Source organism: Odocoileus virginianus, chromosome 31, assembly GCF_023699985.2.
Source record: "Odocoileus virginianus isolate 20LAN1187 ecotype Illinois chromosome 31, Ovbor_1.2, whole genome shotgun sequence".
Taxonomy (NCBI): domain Eukaryota; kingdom Metazoa; phylum Chordata; class Mammalia; order Artiodactyla; family Cervidae; genus Odocoileus; species Odocoileus virginianus.
Window position 1 is genome coordinate 29036213 of NC_069704.1, and position 18010 is coordinate 29054222.

At 41.1% G+C, this 18010-nt stretch overlaps 1 protein-coding gene and 1 pseudogene across 5 annotated transcripts in view; one reads left to right on the top strand and one right to left on the bottom strand.

The window, feature by feature from the left end:
- FANCC (FA complementation group C) overlaps window positions 1-18010 on the top strand; it is a 315224-nt gene that overhangs the window by 37257 nt on the left and 259957 nt on the right. The window lies entirely within an intron of this gene.
- On the bottom strand, window positions 4436-4762 carry LOC110150308 (ATP synthase subunit g, mitochondrial pseudogene; annotated as a pseudogene).

The window sequence follows — 18010 nt, forward strand, 5'->3', positions numbered from 1 at the left end:
CCACACTGTTCTCCATAGTGGCTGTACTAGTTTGCATTCCCACCAACAGTGTAAGAGGGTTCCCTTTTCTCCACACCCTCTCCAGCATTTATTGCTTGTAGACTTTTGGATAGCAGCCATCCTGACTGGCGTATAATGGTACCTCATTGTGGTTTTGATTTGCATTTCTCTGATAATGAGTGATGTTGAGCATCTTTTCATGTGTTTGTTAGCCATCTGTATGTCTTCTTTGGAGAAATGTCTGTTGAGTTCTTTGGCCCATTTTTTGATTGGGTCATTTATTTTTCTGGAATTGAGCTGGAGGTGTTGCTTGTATATTTTTGAGATTAATCCTTTGTCTGTTGCTTCGTTTGCTATTATTTTCTCCCAATCTGAGGGCTGTCTTTTCACCTTGCTTATAGTTTCCTTTGTTGTGCAAAAGATTTTGAGTTTGATTAGGTCCCATTTGTTTATTTTTATTTTTATTTCTGAAATTCTGGGATGTGGGTCATAGAGGATCCTGCTGTGATTCATGTCAGAGAGTGTTTTGCCTATGTTCTCCTCTAGGAGTTTTATAGTTTCTGGTCTTACATTTAGATCTTTAATCCATTTTGAGTTCATTTTTGTGTATGGTGTTAGAAAGTGTTCTAGTTTCATTCTTTTACAAGTGGTTGACCAGTTTTCCCAGCACCACTTGTTAAAGAGGTTGTCTTTTTTCCATTGTATATCCTTGCCTCCTTTGTTGAAGATAAGGTGTCCATAGGTTTGTGGATTTATCTCTGGGCTTTCTATTCTGTTCCATTGATCTATATTTCTGTCTTTGTGTCAGTACCATACTGTCTTGATGACTGTGGCTTTGTGGTAGAGGCTGAAGTCAGGCAGGTTGATTCCTCCAGTTCCATTCTTCTTTCTCAAGATTACTTTGGCTATTCGAGGTTTTTTGTATTTCCATACAAATTGTGAAGTTATTTGTTCTAGTTCTGTGAAAAATACTGTTGGCAGATTGATAGGGATTGCATTGAATCTATAGATTGCTTTGGGTAGTATAGCCATTTTGACAATATTGATTCTTCCAATCCATGAACATGGTATGTTTCTCCATCTGTTTGTGTCCTCTTTGATTTCTTTCATCAGTGTTTTATAGTTTTCTGTGTATAAGTCTTTTGTTTCTTTAGGTAGATATACTCCTAAGTATTTTATTCTTTTTGTTGCAATGTGAATGGTATTGTTTCCTTAATTTCTCTTTCTGTTTTCTCATTGTTAGTGTATAGGAGTGCAAGGGATTTCTGTGTGTTAATTTTATATCCTGCAACTTTACTATATTCATTGATTAGCTCTAGTAATTTTCTGGTAGAGTGTTTAGGGTTTTCTATGTAGAGGATCATGTCATCTGCAAACAGCGAGAGTTTCACTTCTTCTTTTCCTATCTGGATTCCTTTTACTTCTTTTTCTGCTCTGATTGCTGTGGCCAAAACTTCCAACACTATGTTGAATAGTAGTGGTGAGAGTGGGCACCCTTGTCTTGTTCCTGATTTCAGGGAAATGCTTTCAATTTTTCACCATTGAGGGTAATGCTTGCTGTGGGTTTGTCATATAAAGCTTTTATTATGTTGAGGTATGTTCCTTCTATTCCTGCTTTCTGGAGAGTTTTAATCATAAATGGGTGTTGAATTTTGTCAAAGGTTTTCTCTGCATCTATTGAGATAATCATATGGTTTTTATCTTTCAATTTGTTAATGTGGTGTATTACATTGATTGATTTGCGGATATTAAAGAATCCTTGCATTCCTGGGATAAAGCCCACTAGGTCATGGTGTATGATTTTTTAAATTTGTTGTTGGATTCTGTTTGCTAGAATTTTGTTAAGGATTTTTGCATCTATGTTCATCAGTGATATTGGCCTGTAGTTTTCTATTTTTGTGGCATCTTCGTCTGGTTTTGGAATTAGCCCCTTTCCCCTTCCCACTGCCTCCTGCCTTTGGCGGGGCTGGGCCGGTCTGCAGCCGGCTAGCTCTTCCCTGGACTTGCTTGGTCCCTTTGTTCTGTGAACGGCTGGCAGTGTGTCTGGGCTGGTTAATTTTCTCTCTCTCTTTTGCTGTCCCACAGTTTAAGTTGGTAACTCACAAAAGCTTCCTCCGATTGCCCTCAGGGCACTCAGGCCTGGTCCTTACCCTAAGCAATGCCATCTGCTCCTCTCCGTTCAGCCCCCACTTGCTAGTGGCGGACGTGGGCGTCTGGGGTACTTTTCTGCTGGGAGTGCTTTTAGGCACGTAAACTGTGGGTTTTATTTATTTTTCCCCTCCCAGTCAGGTTGCCCTCCGAGATTCTAAAACTTCCCCCAGTCCCGCCAGTGCGAGGGTTTCCTGGTGTTTGAAAACTTCCTCTATTAAGACTCCCTTCCTAGGATAGATCTTCATCCCAAGCTCTTTAGTCTCTCTTTTTATCTTTTATATTTTGTCCTACCTCCTTTCGAAGACAACGGGCTGCTTTTCTGGGCACCTGATGACCTCAGCTAGCGATCAGAAGTTGTTTTGTGAAGTTTGCTCTGCGTTCAGTTCTTTCGATGAATTTGTAGGGGAGAAAGTGGTCTCCCCGTCCTATTCCTCCACCATCTTGGCTCCTCCCTCCTGAATTTCTTATCCAGAGTTTTGTGGGAGCCTTTAAATTGGGTAATGGAGCACTTATGTGACTGTTGATAAACTATCCCTAGTCCTTGAATAAAAAGAGGCATTTATCAAAGGAAGCCAGTGGAATCTCTTGTTTACGTTTGTTCTCTAACTTCTGTCGAACAAATTTTTTTGATCAGGAGAATTGCCAGCCATTGTCAAGTACCATGTTGTAACCTAATGTTGGTAGTTGTGAAAGTACATAGCTGATCTTGTTATCCCTTATTCAGAAGAGCTTTGGATATTTCTGTCAACAAAGAAAATTGGTATACCACAATGACTCCTGCTGTTGCTTTTGCCTTCCTCTTCTTTCTCTTTTTTCCCTTTCTTTTTAAGAGTTTGTGGAGGTTTCTTTTAACTCTTTTGGTATTTACATGAGATGGAAATCTGGGCAGATATAAATAACCTTTTCTTTTCTTATTTAAAAGCTTCTTTGCAACCATCTGAGGATTTTCCTTCCTTATCATCCGTTCTTCTATTCTTTCTCTGGTATTATATATATCTTCTCTTTACTATGTCCTCTTTCTTGCTTTTGAGGGAGCATATCCTCTAGTACCTTTTTTAAATAGTGTGTGGGAGGTAAATTATTTCTGGCCAGTGTACTAGTTACACTTGATTGATAGTTTGTCTGGATATAGAATTCCAGGTTGGAAATAATTTTCTTTCAGAATTGTGAAGGCATTGTTCCATTTCCCTCTGTCTTCCAATGCTTTTATAATAAAATCATATGATGATGTGCTTATTGTGTGAAACTTTCATCCGTTGTGATGGGCACTTGGCTAGCTCTTCTGATCTGGAAGTGCCTGTCTTCTAGTTTTTTAAAAAAATGTTTTGTTGATTATATCCTCCCTTCATTTTCTTTGGTGCTTGACCTCCAAATATTTGGAGTTTGACCTCCAGGACTAATGCTTCTATAACTGGAGTGAATGTTCTCTAAGAGATAGGAAGCAGGTTTTTTTTTTAGTATAAAAATGTTTGTTGTTTGATAAGTTGGGGGTGCTCAAGACATCCTCCAGGTTTGATAATTAACTAGGAAAACTCAGAATTCAGCATATAGTTGTCCCCATGCCTATGATTTATTTCAGGGAAAGAACACAAAGCAAAATCAACAAAGGGAGGTGCATGGGATGAAGTCTGGAGGAAACCAGACTCAAGCCTCTAAGAGTCTTTTCCTTGAGGAGTCACACAAAACACATATAATTTCATCAGCAGAATTATGACAACACATGCGAAATGTCATTCATCAGGGAAGCTCATTAGAGATTCAATGCCTAAGGTTTATTTTGGGGGCTGGTCACATAGTCATCCACTGTCTGCTGCTGCTACTAAGTTGCTTCAGTTGTATCTGACTCTGTGCGACCCCATAGATGGCAGCCCACCAGGCTGCGCCATCCCTGGGATCCTCTAGGCAAGAACACTGGAGTGGGTTGTCATTTCCTTCTCCAATGTGTGAAAGTGAAAAGTGAAAGTGAAGTCACGAGTCGTGTCCGACTCTTCACGACCCCGTGGACTGCAACCTACCAGGCTCCTCCGTCCATGGGATGTTCCAGGCAAGAGTACTGGAGTGGGTTGCCATTGCCTTCTCCGCATCAACTGTCTAGCAAGTATCAAAATTTCAAACCCTTGGAAGGAAAGCAGATGTTCACAATCAGTGACATTGTTTGTACAGTTTGTGCAGAAAGAGTCCATCTTTTTTTTTTTGACACATTGTCTTATTTTATTCAAATAGCAGTCTGCTCACACATGGTCCAAGAACATTTGAATAATAAAGCAAATATACTACTCACATGTTAAAAATTGGTCTTCAAACATCATAGCCAATGATGCCACGCTTGCCTATGATCTCGCCAACATAAAATCATATCCTCACCTCAGTGGCCACCAAACCATTCACTAGAGCTTCCTTAACAGTGAGCTGTTTGAAGCTACCGGTTTTAGCACTGTTGATAATTTTTTTTCAAGCTCTGAATTGCTGTAGGGATCTCAGCAGGGGTTGGAGGAACCAGCTCAACCTTGGCATAGTACCAAAACATGGCCAGTCGAGGCTTCGAGTAAGTCACAGCAGCATTGACCAGCGCCGGGGCCTTCTCCGTGATGTTTTGGACAAATTGGGCCATGGTACTAGGACGGAGATCCTGTCGCCCCCACTGGCCAGCTGAATGTCACCCGCCCGGAAGAGAGTCCATCTTTGCAGTTAGGTTGGTAGGAACTATTACAGTATCCAAGTTCTTAGACCCTAGCCAAGGGCCACCCTTGCAAGTTTTTCATTCTTTTTTTAAAAAAACTTTTTATTTTTATTGGGGTATAGCTGATTAACAATGTTATGATAGTTCCAGGTGAACAGGAAAGGGACTCAACCATACATACACATGTATCAATTCTCCCCCAAACTCACCTTCCATCTGGGCTGCCACATAACAGTGAACAGAGTTTTATGTGCCATATAGTAGGTCCTTGTTGGTTATCCATTTTAAATATAGCAGTGTGTACATGCCCATCCCAAACTCCCAAACTATCCTTTGCAAGAGGTTCTTTCTAAGGAGAGTGGTTTTGGACCTGCTGTGCTAACGCCTTTCTGCATAGTTAAAAGAGGAAAGAAGTCATTTTTGAGGACCAAAGATAAGTTTTACTTTCAGTGAATTTCAGAGTTGTCTGATGGCAAGGTTAAAACCTTACTCAGGTGTAAACTGGTCTTGTGGTAAGAGAAGGCAGAATACTAAGCCTCTAGAAGATTATGAATTAAGGGCAGGAAATATGGCTCATGACATGTTAGAACTTATGATAAAAAAGCTAGTTAAGGGAGAATGGAAGGTTGAGCAGAGACTGAATTTTGTCACTGCCCCCCGCCCCCGCAAATTCATATGCTGAAACCGTAACCCCTAGTGTGACTGTATTTGGAGATAGGCCCTTTAGAGAGATAATTAAGATTAAATGATATGTTTGTGAAAAAGTTGACTTAAAGCTCAACATTCAGAAAACAAAGATAATGTCATCTGGTCCCATCACTTTGTGGCAAACGAATTGAGAAACAGTGGAAACTGTGGCAGACTTTATTTTTTTGGGCTCCAAAATCACTGCAGATGGTGACTGCAGCCATGAAATAAAAAGCCACTTACTCCTTGGAAGAGAAGTTAAGATCAACCTAGACAGCATATTAAAAAGCAGAGACATTACTTTGCCAACAAAGGTACATCAAGTTCAGTTCAGTTCAGTTCAGTTACTCAGTTGTGTCCGACTCTTTGCGACCCCATGAACCGCAGCACGCCAGGCCTCCCTGTCCATCACCAACTCCCAGAGTCCACCCAAACCCATGTCCATTGTGTTGGTGATACCATCCAACCATCTCATCCTCTGTTGTCCCCTTATCCTCCTGCCCCCAATCCCATACATGACTACTGAAAAAATTCATAGCCTTAACTAGACTCTGTGGATCACAATAAACTGTGAAAAATTCTGAAAGAGATGGGAATTCTAGACCACCTGACCTGCCTCTTGAGAAACCTATATGCAGGTCAGGAAGCAACAGTTAGAACTGGACATAGAACAACAGACTGTTTCCAAATAGGAAAAGGAGTACATCAAGGCTATATATTGTCACGCTGCTTGTTTAACTTATATGCAGAGTATATCAAGAGAAATGCTGTGCTGGAAGAAGCACAAGCTGGAATCAAGATTGCTGGAGAAATATTAATAACCTCAGATATGTAGATGACACCACCTTTATGGTGGAAAGTGAAGAAGAACTAAAAAGCCTCTTGATGAAAGTGAAAGAGGAGAGTGAAAAAGTTGCCTTAAAGCTCAACATTCAGAAAACTAAGATCATGGCATCTTTTCCCATCACTTCATGGGAAATAGATGGGGACACAGTGGAAACAGTGTCAGACTTTATGTTTTTGGGCTCCAAAATCATGGCAGATGGTGATTGCAACCTTGAAATTAAAAGATGCTTACTCCTTGGAAGGAAAGTTATGACCAAACTAGATAGCATATTAAAAAGCAGAGACATTACTTTGCCAATAAAGGACCATCTAGTCAACGCTATGGTTTTTCCAGTGGTCATGTATGGATGTGAGAGTTGGACTATAAAGAAAGCTGAATGCCAAATAATTGATGCTTTTGAACTGTGGTGTTGGAGAAGACTCTTGAGAGTCCCTTGGACTGCAAGGAGATCAAACCAGTCCATCCTAAAGGAGATCAGTCCTGGGTGTTCATTGGGAGGACTGATGCTGAAGCTGAAACTCCAATACTTTGGCCACCTGATGCGAAGAGCTGACTTATTTGAAAAGACCCTGATGCTAAGAAAGATTGAAAGCAGGAGGAGAAGGGGACAACAGAGGATGACATGGTTGGATGGCATTACTGACTCAGTGGACATGAGTGTGAGTAAATTCCGTGAGTTGGTGATGGACAGGAGGCCTGGCGTGCTGCAGTCCATGGAGTCGCAGAGTCGGACATGACTGAACTGATGTGTTAGTTGCTCAGTCATGCCTGAATCCTGTGACCCCTTGGACTGTAGTCCTCCAGGCTCCTCTGCCCACGGGATTCTCCAGGCAAGAAGACTGGAGTGGGCTGCCATTCCCTTCTCCAGGGGATCTTCCCAGCACAGGCATTCAACCCAGGTCTCCTGCATTACAGACAGATTCTTAACCTTCTGAGACACTAGGGAAGCCAGAGTGGAATCTAATCTGATATGTCTAATCTATGTGGCTTTATAAAAAGAGGGAAGAGATCTCTTTTCCTGCACACATCAAAGAAGAGGTCATGTGAGTACACAGAGATGGCAGGGAAGAGGATCTCACCAGGAACCAATTTGTCCAGAAACTTTTGGCTTTTTAGCTTCTAAAACTATTAGAAAATAAACTTGTGTTGTTTAAGCCACCCACTCTATGGTTTTTTGTTATTTCGCCCTGAGTTACAACAGCTTGAGATCAGAGTAGGACCGCAGCTTTATCAAGGTGAATCCTATGTGAACTGGGAGAATATTATCAATAACATGGTGCTGGACTTTTTGTTGTTGTGTTTTGTGTGTTTTGTTTCTCTTCTTGTCTGTTAGCTTTCAAACTTTGCTAACTTATCCACATACCATCTCTTCTGAGTTAGCAGAAATCATTAACCCAGTGTTCTAGATCAGTGCCATCCAATACCATAGTCAATAGCCACACGTCATGATACAAATTAATTTAAATTAGTTAAAATTGAATATAAATCAAAATTAAGTTCCTCACCGGCACTAGTCACCTCTCATGTGTTTAGGGATGTGGTGGTTGTTGTTTAGTCACTAGTCATGTCTAACTTGTTCTGACCTCATGGACTGCACCATGCCAGGCTTCCCTGTCCTTCACCATCTCCCGGAGCTTGCTCATACTCATGTCCATTGAGTCGTGATGCCATCCAACCGTCTCATCCTCTGTCGTCCCCTTCTCCTCCTGCCTTCAATCTTTCCCCAAAACAGAGTCTTTTTCAGTGAGTCGGTTCTTCACATCAGGTGGCCAAAGTACTGGAGTTTCAGCTTCAGCATCAGTCCTTCCAATGAATATTTAGGGTTAATTTCTTTAGGATAGACTTGTTTGATCTCCTTGCAGTCCAAGGGACTCTCAAGAGTCTTGTCCAACACCACTGTTCAAAACCATTAATTCCTCAGTTCCTTGGCGCTCAACATCCTTATGGCACAACTCTCACATCCATATATAACTACTGGAAAAACCATAGCTTTGACTTTGTGGACCTTTGTCCCCAAAGTAATGACTCTGCTTTTTAATACTCTGTCTAGATTTGTCATAGCTTTTCTTCCCAGGAGCAAGAATCTTTTAATTTCATGGGTGCAGTCACCATCTGCAGTGATTTTGGAGCCCAAGAAAATAAAGTCACTGTTTCCATTGTTTCCCCATCTTATTTGCCATGAAGTGATAGGACTGGATGCTATGTTATTAGTTTTTGAATGTTGAGTTTTTTAATTTATTTATTTTAACTGGAGGCTAATTACTTTACAATATTGTAGTGACTTTTGCCATGCATTGACATGAATCAGCATTGACATGAATGTTGAGTTTTAAGCCAGCTTTTTCACTCTCCTCTTTCACCTTCAGTTCCTCTTCGCTTTCTGCCAAAAGAGTGGTGCCATCTGCATATATGAGGTTTTTGATATTTCTCCCAGCAATCTTGATTTCAGCTTATGCTTCATCCAGCCCAGCATTTCACATGATGTACTGTGCCAACATCTGTTGGATCATCGAAAAAGCAAGAGAGCTCCAGAAAAACATCTACTTCTGCTTAATTAACTATGCCAAAACCTTTGACTGTGTGGATCACAACAAACTGTGGAAAATTCTTCAAGAGATGGGAATACCAGATCACCTGACCTGCCTCCTGAGAAATCTGTGTGCACGTCAAGAAGCAACAGTTAGAACTGTACATGGAACAATGGAGTGGTTGCAAATCAGGAAAGGAGTATTAAAAGGCTGTGTATTGTCACCTTGCTTATTTAACTTATTTTCAGAGTACATCATGAGAAATACTGGACTGGATGAGGCACAAGCTGGAATCAAGATTGCTGGGAGAAATATCAATAGATGACACCACCCTTATGGTGGAAGTAAAGAAGAACTAAAGAGCCTCTTGATGAAAGTGAAAGAAGAGAGTGAAAAAGATGGCTTAAAACTCAACATTCAGAAAATTAAGATCATGGCATCTGGTCCCATCACTTCATGGCAAATAGATGGGGAAACAGTGGATACAGTGCCAGAATTTATTTTGGGGGTCTCCAAAATCACTGCAGGTGGTGAGTACTGCCATGAAATTAAAAGCTGCTTGCTGTTTGGAAGAAAAGTTATGACCAACCTAGACAGCTTGTTAAAAGCCAGAGAAATTACTTTGCCAACAAATGTCTGTCTAGTCAAAACTGGTTTTTCCAGTAGTCATGTATGGATGTGAGAGTTGGACTGTAAAGAAAGCTGAGCACTGAAGAATTGATGCTTTTGAACTGTGCTGTTGGAGAAGACTTTTGTCCATTCCTTGGACAGCAAGGAGATTGTAAAGGAAATCGGTCTTGAATATTCATTGGAAGGACTGATGCTGCAGCTGAAGCTCCAATACTTTGGCCACCTCATGCAAAGAAGTGGCTCACTGGAGAAGACCCTGATGCTGGGAAGGATTGAAGGCGAGAGAAGAAGGAGATGACCGAGAATGACATGGTTGGTTGGCATCACCGACTCAGTGGACATGGGTTTGAGTAAACTCTGGGAGTTGATAATGGACAGGGAGGCCTGGAGTGCTGCAGTCCATGGGATCACAGACATTTGGAACAATTGAACTGAACTGAACTCTGCATGTAAGTTAAAGAAGCAGGTGACAATATACAACCTTGACTTACTGCTTTCCCAATTTGGAACTACTCTGTTGTTCCATGGCCAGTTATAACTTGTTTTTTGACCTGCATACAGGTTTCTCAGGAGTGCAGTTGTGCAGTAGTTTGAACATTTTTTGGGCTTTTCTTTTTTCAAGTGATAAAGAATCTGCATGCAATGTGGGAGACCTCACTTTGATACCTGGGTTGGGAAAATCCCCTGGAGAAGGGAATGACTACCCACACCAGTATTCTGGCCTGGAGAACTCCATGGACTGAATAGTCCATGGGGTTGCAAGGAGTCGGACATGACTGAGTGACTTTCAGTTTCACTTTGAACATTCTTTGGCATTGCCCTTCTTTGGGATTGGAATGAAAACTGACCTTTTCCAGTTCTGTGGCCACTGCTGAGTTTTCCAAATTTACTGTCATTTTGAGTACAGCACTTTCACAGCATCATCTTTTAGGATTTGTAATAGCTCAGCTAGAATTCCATCACTTCAACTAACTTTGTTCAAAGTGATGCACCCTAAGGCCCACTTGACTTCACATTCCAGGATGTCTGGCTCTAGGTCACTGATCACACCACTGTGCTTATCTGGGTCATGAAGATCTTTTTTGTATAGTTCTTCTGTGAATTCTTGCCACATCTTAATATATTCTGCTTCTGTTAGGTCCATACCATTTCTGTCCTTTATTGTGCCCATCTTTGCATGAAATGTTCCCTTGGTATCTCTGATTTTCTTGCAGAGATCTCTAGCCTGCCCCATTCTGTTGTTTTCCTCTGTTTCTTTGCACTGTTCACTTAAAAAGGCTTTCTTATCTCTCCTTGCTGTTCTTCAGTTCAGTTCAGTTCACTTCAGTTCAGTTGCTCAGTTGTGTCTGACTCTTTGCGACCCCATGGACTGTAGCATGCCAGGCCTCCTGTACATCACCAACTCACGGAATTTACTCAAACTCATGTCCATTGAGTTGGTGATGCCATCGAACCATCTGATCCTCTGTTGTCCCCTCTCCTCCCGCCTTCAATATTTCCCAGCATCAAGGTCTCCACTGAGTCAATTCTTCGCATCAGGTGGCCAATATATTGGAGTTTCATCTTCAGCATCAGTCCATCCAATGACTGTTCATGACCGATTTCCTTTAGGGTGGACTGGTAGGATCTTGCTGTCCAGGGAATTCTCAAGAGTCTTCTCCAACACCACAGTTCAAAAGCATCAATTCTTTAGCACTCAGCTTTCTTTATAGTCCAACTCTCACATCCATACATGACTACTGGAAAATCCATAGCTTTTACTAGACGAACCTTTGTTGGCAAAGTAATGTCTCTGCTCTTTAATATGCTTTCTAGGTTGATCATAGCTTTTCTTCCAAGGAGCAGGCATCTTTTAATCTCATGGCTGCAGTCACCATCTGCATTGATTTGGAGCCCCATAAAATAAAGTCTGTCACTGTTTCCACTGTTTCCCCATCTATTTGTCATGAAGTGATGGGACCAGATGCCATATCTTAGTTTTCTGAATGTTGAACTTTAAGCCAACTTTTTCACTCTCCTCTTTTACTTTTATCAGGAGGCTCTTTAGTTCTTCATTTTCTGCCATAAGGGTGGTGTCATTGGCATATCTGATGCTATTGATATTTCTCCCAGCAGTCTTGATTCTAGCTTGTGCTTCATCTAGTCCAGCATTTCTCATGATGTAGTCTGCATATAAGTTAAATAATCAGGGTGACAATATACAGCCTTGATGTACTCCTTTCCCGATTTGGAACCAGTCCATTGTTCCATGTACAGTTCTAACTGTTGCTTCCTGACCTGCATACAAATTTCTCAGGAGGCAGGTCAGGTGGTCTGGTATTCCCATCTCTTGAAGAATTTTCCACAGTTTGTTGTGATCCACACAGTCAAAGGCTTTGGCATAGTCAATAAAGCTGAAGTAGATGTTTTTCTGGAACTCTCTTGCTTTTTTGATGATCCGATGAATGTTGGCAATTTGATCTCTGATTCCTCTGCCTTTTCTAAAGCCAGCTTGAACACCTGGAAGTTCACGGTGCACATACTGTTGAAGCCTGGCTTGGAGAATTTTGAGCATTTCTTTGTTAATGTGTGAGATGAGTGCAGTTGTGCAGTAGTTTGCGCATTGTTTTGCATTGCCTTTCTTTGAGCTTGAAATGAAAATGTGGTTTCCAGTTGCATGGCCACTGCTGAGTTTTCCAAATTTGGTGTCATTTTGAGTGTAGCACTTTCACACCATCACCTTTTAGGATTTGAAATAGCTCAACTGGAATCCATCACCTCCACTAGCTTTGTTTTTAGTGATGCTTCCTAAGGCCCACTTCGCATTCCAGAATGTCTGGCTCTAGGTGAGAGGTCACACCATGGTGATTATCTGGGTCATGAAGATATTTTTTGTATAGTTCTTCTGTGTATTCTTGCCATCTTTTCTTAATATCTTCTGCTTCTGTTAGGGCCATACCATTTCTGTCCTTTATTGTGCCCATCTTTGCATGAAATGTTCCCTTGGTATCTCTAATTTTCTTGAAGAGACCTCTAGTTTTCCCCATTCTATTGTTTTCCTGTCTTTCTTTGCATTGATCACTGAGGAAGTCTTTATATCTCTCCTTGCTATTCTTTGGAATTCTGCATTCAAATTGGCATGTCTTTCCTTTTCTCCTTTGTCTTTCAGTTGTCTTCATTTCATAGCTATTTGTAAGGCCTCCTCAGACAACCATTTTGCCTTTTTGCATTTCTTTTTCTTGGGGATGGTGTTGATCCCTGCCTCCTGTACAATGTCATGAACGTCCATCCATAGTTCTTCAGGCACCCTATCAGATCGAATCCCTTGAATCTATTTGTCACTTCAACTGTATAATTGTAGGGATTTGCTTTATGTCATACCTGAAGGGTGTAGTGGTTTTCCCTACTTTATTCAGTTTGAGTCTGAATTAGGCAAGAAGGACAGAATGGATTAAAGATTTACTGAGCATGACCCTGCCCATCAGAATAAGACTCCAGTTTCCCCCTCAGTCAGTCTCTTCCATCAGGAAGCTCCCATTAGCCTCTTATCCTTTTCCATCAGAGGGCAGAAAGATTGAAAACCGCAATCACTGAAAACTAACCAGTCTGATCACATGGACCACAGCCTTGTCTAACTCAATGAAACTATGAGCCATGCTGTGTAGGGCCACTGAAGATGGACGGGTCATGGTGGAGAGTTCTGACAAAATGTGGTCCACTGGAGAAGGGAATGTCAAACCACTTCATTATTCTTGCCTTGAGAACCCCATGAACAGTATGAAAAGGCAGAAAGATAGGACACTGAAAGATAAACTCCCCAGGTTGTTAGGTTCCTAGTATGCTACTTTAGATCAGCGGAGAAATAACTCCAGAAAGAATGAAGAGACGGAGCCAAAGCAAAAACAACACCCAGTTGTGGATATGACTGGTGATGGAAGTAAAGTCCAGTGCTGTAAAGAGCAATATTGCATAGGAACCTGGAATGTTAGGTCCATGAATCAAGGCAAATTGGAAGTGGTCAAACAGGAGATGGCAAGAGTGAACATCGACCTTTTAGAAATCAGTGAACTGAAGTGGCCTGGAATGGGTGAATTTAACTCAGTTGACCATTATATCTATTACTGTGGTAGAAGTATGAACTTCTTAGAATACTTAGAAGTACTTAGAATACTTAGAATATTTAGAATACTTAGAAGTAGTACTAAGAAGAAATGGAGTGGCCATCATAGTCAACGAAAGGGTCCGAAATGCAGTAGTTGGATACAATCTCAAAAACGACAGAATAATCTCTGTTTATTTCCAAGGCAAACCATTCAGTATCACAGTAATCCAAGTCTATGCCCCAACTAGTAATGCTGAAGAAGCTGAAGTTGAACGGTTCTATGAAGACCTACAAGACCTTCTAGAACTAACACCCCAAAAAGATGTCTTTTTCACTGTAGGAGACTGGAATGCAAAAGTAGGAAGTCAAGAAATACCTGAAGTAACAGATAAATTTAGCCTTGGAGTACAAAATGAAGCAGGGCAAAGGTTAACAGAATTTTGTCAAGAGAATGCACTGGTCATAGCAAACACCCTCTTCAGACTTAAAATGGAATTCTTAGATCTCTGCATTGAGATGGGAATATCTTTCCTTTTCTCCTTTTGCTTCTCTTTTTTTCTCAGCTATTTCTAAGGCCTCCTCAGTCAACCATTTTGCCTTTTTGCATTTTCTTTTTTTTGAGGATGGTCTTAATCTCTGCCTCCTGTCCAGTGTTATGACCCTCCTTCCATAGTTCAGGTACTCTGTCTATCAGATCTAATCGCTTGAATCTATTTGTCACTTCCACTGTATAATTGTGAGGGTTTTGATTTAAGTTGTACCTGAATGGCTTAGTGGTTTTCCCTACTTTCTTCAATTTAAGTCTGAATTTGGCAATAAGGAGTTCATGATCTGAGCCACAGTCAGCTCCGGGTCTTGTTTTTGCTGACTGTATAGAGCTTTTCCATATTTGTTTGCAAAGAATTAGATGGCGTAAATATAGAGCAAAAATTTTCATCATTGTAGAAAGCCTTTCTTAGCAGCATTTTTCTAACTAGTTGCTTCAGACGTCTCACTATTTTCTGTTTCAGTGGTTCCAGACTTCTATAGATTCAAGGCATACTTATGAATATTAAAGTTGTTGGTGGATATCCTTAAAGTTTTTGAAACTAAGAAATGAACACCAATTACAGTGCAAACTCTGTTGAAGTATAATATGTCAAGCTGAGTCTGTAACTGTATTCAAGCTTGATCATGCTTCTGCAGTGTGTGCCCCTAGAAAATGTTTTCTACTCTTACTGGGCTTGCTATGTGTTCATAGGACGAAGAACTTGGATAAACATGCCTTTATACCCTGACACACTCTTCCCTATTTTACTCTTCTGGATGTTTGCTCTGCTCGCTCCTGGAGGTAGTAGATGCAGATGCTTTAGAAGGAAGCATCAGTATCCAGGTTGTTCTACTGAGCACTAATTAGTCTGTGGAATTATAGACTGAGGGGAGGTCAGTAGAAATGGCAGTCTGGCATTATTAGGAACAAATGTTTCATGAGAGAATAAACTGTACAGAATTGTTCAGAAGGGTCATAGTCTCCATGGTAACTAGCCCACCAGTCCATTTTGTCATATGTGGGACCTGGTCTTCAGAGTCCTCAAAACAACCCTGTGTGGTATTTATTATTCCACTTCCAAAGCCAACTGAAGGTAACACTCAGAAATTTTCATGTAGTTTTTCCTGGGCCACTGAACTAGTGAACAGAGATGCTAGATTCAAGTTCTTTCAGTTGATCTTCACATGTGTTTTTTGCACCATAATGCAGCTGGTTGTCCCTATGGCACTTCCTCCCCTGAGTGGGACAGCTGACTCAGAGCTGTATTCTATGTGAAAGGAGTTGTTTGTAGATTGAATACGCATTTAGCTTCCCAGGTGGCTTAGTGGTAAAGAATCCACCTGCCGATGCAGGAGAAACAAGAGACATCAGTTCATTCCCTGGGTCAGGAAGATTTCTTGGAGTAGGAAATGGCAACCCACTCCAGCATTCTTGCCTGGAAAATTCTATGGACAGAGGAGCCTGGTGTGCTACAGTCCATGGCTTAAAGAGTTGGACACGACTGAGTGTGCACGCGTGCGTGTGCGTGCACACACACACACACGAAGAGTGAGCGACCTGGAAGGGGATGATTTTTCTTTTTCTTTAAGGAATTTTAAGGGATTTTTTTTGTTATTTTTGTTTTAATTACATTAAAAAATGTGTGAAAAATGTAAAAGAGGTAAAAATCACTCATAATATGAGCATTTCTTTTGGAATCATTTAAAAACTTTTCCTGTGCTTGTAGAGGCGTAATTGTGCAAAAATGTTAGCATGTGATTATACATATCTTCTGCAACTTCTTCACTGACTTCAGAATTTAGGATGAACGTCTCTCCAAGTCAGCCAGGAATATTCTCTGTGAGGTTAACTGCTCTGTTACTTTAAAAATGTGTGTGTGTGTGTGTGTGTGTGTGTGTGTGTGTATATAATGGTTATTGTTACCCACTTTAACCACTCTCCTTCATTTTAGCCTGTGGGTCTTATTTTTTTCTTTGTATGGTGTTACTAAGAAGTAATCATAAGAGGGGAACAAAACCTTACATTTGGTGGCACTCAGCACCAAATAATTCCAGATGTTTGCTTTCCCTGTGTGTAGAGAGAACCCACACTGATGCTGTGTTTGTTCTTTTCATCCTCCTTTGTCTTTATTTCTCTTCATTTCATTTAATTTTAACCTCAACACCAGACTTCTTTTGTGTAGTCCTTGGCCTGCTGCTGTGGTATATTTGCCACTGGCTCTCGTTCCAGCCCCCAGTCACTGATGTGTCTCTTGGCAGGGAATGGAAATGAAGGTGGTCCTCTCAGCTGACTCAGGAGCACCCCAAGTCAGCAGTAATATTTGGCATAACAAGTACCAGGGTGGGATGACCACATGTCTGCGGACTGGGATTTTAAAGTTGTTAGCTGTACTGAGAGCTGTGGTTTAGTGATCAATTTAAGCAAGAGATTAAATTTATTTCCTGCAGGCTTCTTCTTGGTCATACATCCAACAATATTGCTTTATATTATCTTTCATATTCCTTTTTAATTTTTTTGGCTTAAATTTTCCTTTTACTTAAATTTTCCTTTTACTTTGATCTCTTTTTCTTTTCTTCTCCCTATGTCTGATTCCTCACACTAATCAGATTTTTCTTCTGCTTGAATCTAATGATCTAGTTTTTCAAGTGAGTGGGGACAGGAGGGTGAGATAGGAAGGTGGTGGGGATAAATATGCCACCTGATAATTGTTTAATATAATGTTAAACAGGATATTAAGGAACCTAGTTTCTTTTTGATTCCTTGTGCTTGGGAGAATATAGAGTCAGTTGGACCCTAATGTCAAGTGATTTGTGTGTGCAAAGCCTTACAAAGAGATAATAATGACAGGTACTGTGGCCGTCACCCCTCACCAGGAGATGTGAGCTACCTGGACAGGTCAGTCCAGAACTCGGGAAACAACTCGTGCATCCAGCACTGGAGAGGAGGCTGGCCACAGCGCTCAGGCCGAAGGGTTCTGGAGCCCCTCTAAATGTGGGTCAGGAATCTTTCACGCCTGTAAGGAAGTGCCCATACGGATAAAAGAGTACAGCATGCGAAATGCTGGGCTGGATGAAGCACAAGCTGGAATCAAGATTTCCGGAAGAAACAGCAACAACCTCACCTATGCAGGTAACACCACCCTAATGGCCAAAAGCAAAGAGTAACTAAAGAGCCTCTTGATGAAGGTGAAAGAGGAGAGTGAAGAACTTTGCTTAAAACTCAACATTAAGAAAACTAAGATAATGCTATCTGGTCCCATCACTTCATGGCAAATAGATGGGGTAACAGTGGAAACAGTAACAGACTATTTTCTTAGGCTCCAAAATCACTGCGGATGGTGACTGCAGCCATGAAATTAAAAGACACTTGTCCCTTGGAAGAAAAGTTATGACAAACCTAGACAGCATATTAAAAAACAAAGACGTTACTTTGCTGACAAGTTCCATATAGTCAAAGCTATGGTTTTTCCAGCAGTCATTTACGGATGTGAGAGTTGGACCATAAAAAAGGCTGAGCACTGAAGAACTGATGTTTTCAAATTGTGTTGCTGTAGGAAACTCTTGGAGGTCCTTGGACTCCAAGGAGACCAAACTAGTCTATCCTGAAGAAAATCAACCCTGAATTTTCACTGGAAGGACTGATGCTGAGGTTGAATCTCCAGTACTTTGGCTACCTGATGCAAAGAGCTGACTCATTCCCTGATGCTGGGAAAGACTGAAGGCAGGAGGGAAAGGGGATGACAGAGGATGAGATGGTTGGATGGCATCAGTGACTCAATGGACATGAGTTTGAGCAAACTCTGGGAGATGTAGAAGGACAGGGAAAGCCTAGTGTGCTGCAGTCCATGGGATTGCAAAGAGTCAGACATGGCTGAGTG